This window comes from Crinia signifera, chromosome 3, assembly GCF_055691185.1.
Source record: "Crinia signifera chromosome 3, ASM5569118v1, whole genome shotgun sequence".
In the NCBI taxonomy this organism is placed as follows: domain Eukaryota; kingdom Metazoa; phylum Chordata; class Amphibia; order Anura; family Myobatrachidae; genus Crinia; species Crinia signifera.
This window is the reverse complement of record NC_139219.1, coordinates 84,758,574-84,769,071: the sequence shown is the minus strand read 5'-3', so window position 1 is coordinate 84,769,071 and position 10,498 is coordinate 84,758,574. Positions and strand designations below refer to the sequence as shown.

Below are 10,498 nucleotides of genomic sequence, written 5' to 3'. Positions count from 1 at the left end.
CTGATTCAAACTGATAATTGTTTGGATGGGGGTGGGTTGCGAAACAAATCTATAGGTGGGGGGGGTATGGATATTGTTGGCATAATTGGTGTTTGGTACACATACAGTGGGTCCTCAATTGATGGGATTTTCACTACAGTGTCATGGTCACAGTGTCACCATAGTGGGATTCCCAATTGGGATCCAGGTGGTCTTTTAGGGACCCTTTACAATCCCGTAGGTCTCTTCTCCTTGAGCCTACGGTCTCCCTTAATGATAGTCAATCACTGAGGGAGACCGTAGGCTCCAGGAGAAGAGAAAATGGGATTGTAAAGGGGTCCCTAAAAGACCACCTGAACCCCTCCACCTATAGATTTGTTTCGCAACCCACCCCAATCCAAACAATTATCAGTTTGAATCAGAATTTATTTTTTAATCCTACTTTCATTTGTTGATTGTACTTCTATGTACACATATTTATTTCATGATTTATTGAGTAAATTGTACACTATAACGTGACAAATCTTCATCTCAGTCTTATTCTTCAACTTCTTACACTCATAACATTCAAACAAATACATGCAGCGCTCATGCCCATCGACCAAACATTATCTGTGAACCAAATGAGTCTGGGAAACCCTTAAGGCAGAGCAGTGCCTAACATCCAACTGACTAACAGGGTGAGTGCAGTGTACCCACTTTGTATTGATCAATGGGTGCATTGACCAGGACAAAGATTTCTCAGTGCAACTGGCCGGGGAGAGCAGTGACAGGCTGGAGGACTGGAGAGACGGATATGGGGAACAAAGTAGAAACGGTACATTAGGTACAGTTTTTATTTGCCGGTACAGACGGTTAAATAAACGGCAAATTATTTTTTATGTGTTCTGTGTGTTTGTGTGTGTTGTACTGTTTTTGTGTGTGTGTTGTAGTGTATGTGGTTGTGTGTGTTGTATTGTATGTATCTGTCCAATGCGTAAGTGTGTGAGTTGTGCTACGTATATACATTATGTGTGTGTTGTGTCTTTGTGTATCTGTGCAATGTTTAAGTGTGTGTTTTGTGTGTGTCGTACTGTTTTTTGGGTGTGTGTGTGTGTTGTGCTGTTAGAGGTATGTTATGTGTGTGTGTTGTGTGTATCTGCCCTATGTAAATGCGTAAGGTGTGCTATGTATAAATCTGTGTGTGTGTAGTGTGCTGTGTGTATCTGTGCAATGTGTAAGTGTGTGTTTTGTGTATTGTACTGTTTTTGGGTGTGTGTTGTAGTGAATGTGGGTGTGTGTTGTACTGTGAGTGTTGTGTTGTGTGTATCTGCCGAATGTGTAAGTTTGTGATGTGTGCTACGTATACAGTATATGTGTGTGTAGTGTGCTTTGCGTATCCTGGCAATGTTTAAGTGTGTGTGTTCTCTGGGTTTGTTGTACTGTTTTTGGGTGTGTGTTGTAGTGTGTATGGATTTGTATTGTACTGCATGTGGTGTGTTGTGTGTGTATATCTGTCCAATGTGTAAGTGTGTGAGGTGCTCTACGTATAAATGTGTGTGTTGTGTGCTATGTGTGCGTATGTGGTGTACTGTGTGTGTGTGCGTGTACAATGTGTATGTGTGTGTGTGTGTTGTGTGGTCTATGTATATCCTCAATTATTTCCTAATTGTTTAAAGCCTTCACCATAATGTTAGAATGTGTCATTCATACCCAATGACAGCAATGAAATCAGGTGTGGAGTTGTTCCTTCGCAAACGGTTTCCCAGATCATCGATCTTTTCCCCAGAACATCAATGAAGGAAAATTACAACTTGGTGTTTTTTAAATTTCTAAGTGAAATTTCCCAAAAACGGCTTCGAGGTGCACACCACCGGGTCCAGAGGTATTTTGCTGCTGAATTTGGTGTCTCTGAGTGCCACGGTGTGTCCGCAATGCGACGGACACGCACACGCACACACGCACACAGACTCTTCAACTTATTATATAGATTATTAATGCATGTAGATACCACCTAGTAGATGTGTTTGATATTTATTAATATCCAGGTTTAACCCAAATTGCAGTATACAAGGAAGAGCTCCCGAAGATAGAAAATGCTAAGGAATCCTGGATGGGCTCCCAACTGGTTGAAGACCCCAGAGGCCCTGGCAGAGGCAGTGGCTATGTAAAAGAGCTTAAAGGCCACTGGCCACCCCCGCCAACCACAGATTATGACACAGGAATTCCCTCATATCCCAGTGTCAGTGGTTCTTAAGGCCCCCATACACCAGAATGAGATTGTACTCAAGCGTACAATCTCAAGGGGTTCTTCGATGGATTGTGTGCACATCATGTAATCATGCAGTGCGCGGTCCCATGGGTTGAATGGTTGGTCCTCTAATCAGATGTCTAATCAGTCGTGATTGGGAGCAGGTTGCATGTGCTTTTATGACATCTTTGTAGAGCATTTTGTATACTTTATGATCGCATCCTCTATTGGCGAAGCTTTCCCCCATTTCAGTGAATGTATCATTTGAGCGCACAGTTTGAAACTGACCCCTAAAGAGGGAATCTCCTGTACCCCTATGGGCCAATTCAGCTCTGGATTTACAGCATTTCTTCCTAGGTGAGCTGTTGTAAAAAAAAAACCACGAAAACACGATAAGATTATCACACAATAAGAGTAGAAAAAAGAAATTCCCTGGGAAGTAGAATATAGTATATATTTATAAATACAGCTACAGCAACTTACCTATAGGCACCCCATGAACCTACAACATGGCACTGTATATCATTATACTGTTGGGCATGAATGTTATCAGTGATTGATGGCTATACTGGTACTTGTAGTACCAATATGCTTTCTGTCTGCCCTTCCCAAGGCACTGTGGGGTAAATGTATGAAACTTGGAGAAGTGGTATCTATCTCCATAAAGAACATTATGTGCAAGGTGATGCACCAGCCAATCAGCTCCTAACCTTCAATTTACATATTACAGCTGATTGGCTGGTGCATTATCACCTTGCACATAACGTTCTTCATACATTTACCTCTGTGTTACTGTTTTCAGCTGGCAATCGCTTTATTATCTACATATTTCACTGTTGGAATTTTCTGTTTATTTGTCCTTTTTATATTGAATTATTAAATGTTTCCTTGTACAGTGTTATGTACACTTGGTAGTACCACAAATAAAAATATATTTTTCATAATAATAATAATAATAATAATAATAATAATATAATAGAGCAATCAGTAATGGTCATGCTATAATTTAGAGCCAGAATCGGGGAAATTAGAATTTGTGCAGTTTTTTTGCTGAAGACTTCATATTGTTCAAACTGCATGAAAGTGAATATATATAGAACTATATTTTATTTCAACGCTACCTCAGGCATACACAGATTTTGCATGTCAAGCTTTGCGTACGATGGGATTATTTTCTTTTATCTGCTATGTGCAGACACTGATTGTCACCACACCCGGTGTTCTATTACGGAATCCTTTTTCTAAAATCTTTTTTAACACGTTGACAGGAACGCAGGCAGATAGGATCAGATCCCAAAAAACAACGTGTTCAATATAATTCCAGGTACATTTTAAACAATAGAAAAACTAAAATGTCTGCTCTTTTTTCATTACAGCTGTCTATTATTGTAGCCACCAACAGTTTTCCATAAAGGACAATAGAAAACAAATGAATGCTTGACAACCAGAAATACAAATTAGACAGTGTTATCATTTCTTGCCGCTCACTGTTTCCGTTGCCTTCTGTACAATCCATCAGGCTAATAAGAATGTAAACACGAGAAGGAGTTGCCAAGTGACAGTTCATTTTGTGTATTTTTATGATTTAGTTCTGTACCTGCAGGCCAAAACAAAGCAGAGAAATATGTTCCGCGCCTAACGCCAATCCACCATAATGATTGATAACACTTAGTTACTGTAAAAGGTGCTGAATGCGTGAACAATACAAGTAACTCTCATACCCCTTTCACATCGCACTTTTAAAACGGTAAATTGCCGTTTTTTTCCCTTTTTAAAATGTTTAAGCCTGCACTGTGAATGCACCACAGCCGATTTACCGTTTAAAGTTAACTGGCATTTCGAACCGTGTAAAAAGCAGAGTCCTACACGGTTCCTTGCCGTTTTTTGTGCAATGTGAATGTGTACAATGCTATGCATTCACAGTGCAGGCTTAAACGTTTTAAAAAAGGGAAAAAAAAAACGTCAATTTACCGTTTTAAAAGTGCGATGTGAAAGGGGTATAAACCGGTATTTAAAACGGTAATCTGCGGCAATGTTAAGGCTCTGACCCGTTTTAATTACCGTTTTAAATACCGGTTTTTAAAACGTGTCGGCGATGTGAAAGTGGTATAAAGAAAAACTCCATCTTAAACTTGATTTTGTTGACATTTATGTCTATTTTTGTTTTCTGTAATCATTAATACTGTGATCTATCCTTGAGCGCAACGCGGCACATAAAATATACATATATTAACATGACTGCATTAAGTAACTGAACTGTGTTGTCCCTTAATGAATTTCTACCATGGAAAGGACATCAAACAAATGAGATTAGGGAATTGAAGGCAAATTAAATTACATTTTAATAAAGTAATTATTTCTGCACAACTATAAAACTATTATGAGACCATACGTGCGAATGGAGAATTGAACACAGTAAGGCTTACGTCTTATGACAGCCATTTCAGAAGTATTTTGTGCCTTGCTCTAGCCCAGAGGTACATTTGTATTTTGAATGTGGTCTTTGGTGAAAAAAAAAGTAAAACACTTTCATAGGGAAATGATGGAGAAAGAGCGACAGAACCATGTTATTAATTTTTTTTATGAAATGTTCACAAATTGTTTTATGAGACAGTACGCAGTGATGTATCTATAATTGGCGCAGTGAATGCAGCAGCGCACTTGGACAAGAGGGGTCCACAGAGGTGCAATCCCTGCACCAATCTTTTTAGTACTTAACTTTCCGGGGCCCTGCCTCAGCAGTGGCAGTGTTGCAAATGGGTGTATGGCAATCACTGGGTAAATGGCATGATATTTTCCTGGAGATTTGCACATGCCCAGTTGACTCTAGCACAGTGCTAGAGCCTATTAGTACTCACAAATTATGCAGCTTGCTAGAGATGAGGGGCCCGGTAGGAGACTGCCTGCAGGCCCAGTCCTCACTACATGATTATAACCAAAATGAGGAAGAGTAAAGCTCTATCAATTGAAAAATTAAAAACAAAAAATAGAGTATAATAAAATATAAAAATTAACCACTAATTTAAAGAACCATATAAACATTGTAAAATATGTTTTTATTAAAAAAGCAGATGTAGAAATGAGCAGCATGATTGCATAAAATCATATAAGAATGCTATAATCTGACAGCTGCCAAAAAAACATTTTTATATTTTAAAATTAATAGCCACCAGATTATAATTACTTCCCCGATTTTAGCTTGGGTGTAATTCTCATTGATACCTGAACCCGATCGAATCAGTTAAAACAGCAGAATGACATCATGGTACATCATTGTAGCACTGGATATAGCTAAAAGATTCGGGTGGGGTGTGTTCTAACTGAATCTAAATTGCACTATAAAAATATAGCAGCCAGTATTTACCCTGCACAGAAATAAAATAACTTACCCAAATCGAACTCTCTATGCACGTTACATATGCCCCACTTGCAGTGCACCTGGTTTTGAACATCAGCGAAAAAAAGATTTGCATTTACGATTGGTGCTGAATCAGGCCCTAAGAGAGAAGCACATGGCCTGAAAGGAAACAGAAATGAAGTACTTTCATTATATTTCTTCTGACAGCTATCATGGAAATAATTTTTCATGATGGACATCATGAAAACTAAATGATGATCATGAAAAACCTGCAACTGAGATGTAAAAATCTCAGTACCGCCTTAACTAGATTGAGCAGTCTAACAGATATTAGAAAGTTTAAAGAAACAAAGAAGTAGACTGTCCCGAACAACTGATATGATGACATTATTGATTTTCTGATAACAGCCATACTTGACATCAGTTTGCAGGTCAGTGAACCGATGGAGCATTTACTTGTAATGAGTCAAAGCCTGTTGAGAAAGGATATATGTTTTTGCACTGCTTCTTATTAAATATAATACTGAAAAGGCTTTAGAGCAAAGTAACAAAATACCAAGAGTGAAAATAAGTTATACAGTTAGATATAATATCAACAATATGACAGAAGTTAAGTTCCCAGCAAGGCACTGTATTTGGTATAAATACCGAAACATTTTGGGGACATGTATTTATAGCTTTATTATTTGGTGATTAGCTTAAACTACTGTATGTTTCAGATTTCAGCAGTAATTTACGTTTAAAACCAGTGATAGCCGTCATAATACCAACCCCGGCATCCCGATAGTGAAACAGGGGCTCCAATGGCTCCCTAACCCTCTCCTCGACCCCCCTTACCCTCCCTTGTTGCAGCCTAACCCCCCCCCCCCACAGCCTGACCCTAACCCTCCCCGCTAGTGCCCAAACATAACCCCCTGCACCTTGCTACTAAACCAAACCCCCACCCTAAAGCCTAGCACTACCCCCTCTTGTAGATGCCTAACCCTAAGCTCCCTCTTCCCGCAGCCTAACCCTAACCTTCAGAAGGAAAAGAGAAAGCTAAATCGCTGAGTCTGGGAAAAGCAATGTAATTTGTAGCTGGATAATTTGAGAGTAAAAGCATAAACAAGTAAATAAATAAAAATCATATTAATAATAATGATAATAATAATAAGCAATTATCTAATATTATTATTAATATCATTATTATTAATATTTTTATATATTTACTTGTATATGATTTTATTCTCAAATTATCCAGATACAAATCAACAAACAAAATTGCTTTTCCCAGATGCTGTGATCTAGCTTTCTCTTTTCCTTCCTTTGATTTGCCTATTCGGTAGGGACTGCCAATCCCGACTGATCACATGCAGCAGGGAAATTATACTGTATACTAAACGAACTCCACTAGTATAACAAGCGCCAGGAGGAATACTGTCCTAGGCAGTGGTGTAACTAGGGCTCCGCATCTCTATCGGTGGCACAGGGTCACAGCTCTCTAATGGAGCAGTAGCCCTGTATGCGCTCCAGCAGCCTGCATGCACCCCCCCTGCCGAGTGGCGATGGATTGTGGCTGCACTGGCTTCTGAGCGATGGATCAGCCAGCCCATCAGGCATGGATGCAGAGGGGGGCGAATAGGGTGATCACCCCTCCTAACACACTGCCGCAGACTGGTCACAGTGTCTGGGCAGCCCAGCCTGCTCCCTCCTCTCCTCACTGAGTGCCGGCTGGCTTACACGCAGTGTCAGTAGTGATGGGCAGCGCTCCGAGACACAGCAACTGCCAGCAGCAGGCAAAACTTGTGCAGAGGGAGGAGAGGACTCTCAGGAGTCCTGACCAATCAGTACTGGCCTTCCCCACTGCTCCTCCTTTCTTCCTTTACTGGCTTTGCCCTGCCCACATTCTTCAGACTGCGTGTGAGCCAGCCTCCTGTGCAAAGCACTACTGGGAATAGGAGCCTGTCTCACTCACGCTTGTCCTACATTATTGTTTCACCTCAGCTTCAGGATTAGCATACATGATAGAAGCAGTGGGGGTAAGGACCATGGGAAAAGTGGTGCCTTGGTTGCTTGGGGGTGCCCCAGAATTTTTTTGGGCTGGGGGGAGAAAAATGTCTAGTTACGCCACTGGTCCGAGGACACTATACTTTACATTCTAGTTTGTCTATAACCTTCCCCGCAACCTAACCCTAACTCCATCCCCCCCCCCCCCCCCCACTGATGCCTAAACCTACACCTCATCCCTCCCGGGCTGCCTGCTATCTAGACCAGCATACTTACTGATCATGATACCGGTTGTGGGTATTCTGGCATTGTGATCCTGATGTATTTGGAATTCCAGTGCCAGTCACGTGAAAGCAGTCAGGATACTGAACACTGGCGTTATAACCGCTGGGACTGCATCCCGCAGTTATAGCCAGACCATAGTCATATGGAGGAACAGGTCATCTTATTAAGCAATGCACTGGACCTTAGTAGTGGTTTAGACCTTAAAAAGTTTGGAGAACTACCTGAGCTTGGATGGTTACATTAATGAGCACTTTCACAAATGAATGGTACGTTTAAGTTTACATGCGCAAGTGAGTCTTACTGTCACTGAACAATAAATCTAACAGGAATCTGGATAGCTGAGCAACCTTAAGGACCTTCAGTTTATGGGAACCATCATAGGCATCTGACTATGACTAGAAGTGAGATAACATGTGCCATTGTAAACTGGGTGACACCATGGAATAATGAGGTTTTAAAGTGATTGATCAGCAATTATAACTAACAGAACCTTTGTCAGATGGGAACTTTCACAGATCTCTGGCAAAAATCCAAACTTACCACAGTGTCCCTCCTGCTATCAGCCATCCAGCAATTAGCATGCTTATAGCAGGTAGAGAATGTTTCCCGGCAGCTCTGATTTTGATTTTGTATATCTCACAACCAAAGCAGCCAGGGAGCAATTTCTACTAGCCTCACAAGAAACTCCAGAGGCACCAGCAACCCCTGCTCCAAGGCCCCTGGAATTGTGGGGCCCTAGGGCAGCTGCCCAGTAAGCCTACTGTATGTGTTAAGCTGGCCTTGTCCTCATGCCTGGTGTACTCTGATGCAGTATTTTTGCAAGAATGTTTACCCTAATTTAATATTTTTAAATAATTATCTAACCTGAAAAACTATTGATTTCTGCATATAATGGAAGTTTAACGTACAGTAGACAAAATCAATATTCTAGAAGGTAAAACAGAACAGATAATAAATGTAGAAATGCAAAGCAGAACATCAGATCAGCAATCAAGGCAAAAATACAGGGAAATATTTGTAATATTGCTGGGAGTGTGCTTAAAACACTAGGGTGCAATTTTTTTAGACTGATTTTTTTTGGTCAAAAATGGCCAAAACTGAATGTTTACCATAAATTGCACCAGCTCCAGGCTCTTTGAGCTGGTCTTGGTTTGACAAATACAGAGGAAAATGAACTGGGCTCCCCCTGTATTTAAGAAACCAGCACTGGGATCTTGGACCGGTCCTGGTTCCAAAAATACAGGGACAAAAAAAATTGACCCTATTTTGGAACCAGCATCGCGCTGGTGTAATGCCACATGAAGGACACTTTTTATACAAGGTCCCCTGGCCGTCACATTCTCCCCGTGACTGATCAACCCTGGACGGGGTCCCTGGGGGAGTGGGGACTCTCCCAATAAAGGGGTCCCCCCTGGCTTCACCCAGGCATGACCATCAAGGGAGCATGTGGGAACAAATAACAATAACATTTATTAAACACACATACACATCTACAATAATCACTAAAAATGACTAAAACACACAAACAATGTATGCATACACCGAATAATTCATTGATGTCAAGGGGACATTAGTGTGACCCTAGGGAATTGAGTGGTAGTGCACTTCAAAGAGGACTCAGATGTAACTCAGTTTCAATGGAGATATTTATTGGTGGCTCACGGTAATATTATTGCAACAATCAAAGGTATACTTCTGGTTGATACTGAGGACACAAAGGGGGAAATTTACTAAAGGAAATTTGTAAAAAAAATAGGTGTATTTGTATCCAGAAATACACTTATTTTTGACATATCCCGAAAATATGGCAATTCGTAGTCGTATTGATGTGCTATCAATGCGAATAGGAATTGCCATATTTTCGGGATAGTAAATGTCAAAAATAAATGTATTTCTGGATACAAATACACCTATTTTTTACAAATTTCCTTTAGTAAATTTCCCTCAATGTTACTTTTGTAGTTGACACAATGTAATTATGTTACCTTCACAAGTTTTCCAGTGTAAGCTGCCACAGACAACAGTCTGCAGTGTCCGTCTGTTGAATAATGGAGAGGGGTTCCTGCGTGTAGACTCGCATGGTTTTATGATTTCCACGAGACTTGAACCAATCGGGCCTGCCCGTGGCTGTTGTATGATCCTCAGGCTGCAGTGTAAAGTACCGATCCCGACTGTCTCTCTGCCACAGCGCCGGTGGTAACACTGACGATAGCCACTTCCAAATAGAGTGTCCGTCAATTGGACATGAGGTATACACGGTTACTTCCAAGGACAGCAGACTCCTCTAAAACGCGTTTCGCCGCTCTCAGGCGGCTTTTTCAATCAAGAGTCTCTTGGGGAAGAACAATGGGGCCCCCTCAATACCCGCGAATCGCGGCGCCCCCCCTTCCTGTGGAGCTGCAGCTTTGTGGGGAAGGGGGCGGCCACACCGCCCTAGTGACGCCGCACCAATAGCGATGCTCATTACACAGTACATTAGCTGGGGCTGTGTTTTTTTTAGTTCGGAGGGGGCGGGACTTAGGACGCTGCAGCAGAAGAAGAAAACTTTTTTTCATCTGCAGCAGAGAGCTTTCCAGGTGCTGTGGGGCTATTTGGTAAACCGGCCCTGCGATCTCTGCACCTGTGACTGAGAGCAGCCACAAGCAGCTTTCGGCCTCAGG

General features: G+C 41.3%; 1 long non-coding RNA gene across 1 annotated transcript; it reads right to left on the bottom strand.

The window, feature by feature from the left end:
- Positions 1-3,132: 3,132 nt before the first annotated feature.
- On the bottom strand, positions 3,133-9,945 carry LOC146062533 (uncharacterized). Its single transcript, XR_014471375.1, has 3 exons — positions 9,824-9,945; positions 5,599-5,726; positions 3,133-3,806 (listed from the first exon to the last, which is right to left on the bottom strand). It is a non-coding gene; the product is annotated as an uncharacterized LOC146062533 (long non-coding RNA).
- Positions 9,946-10,498: the final 553 nt, after the last annotated feature.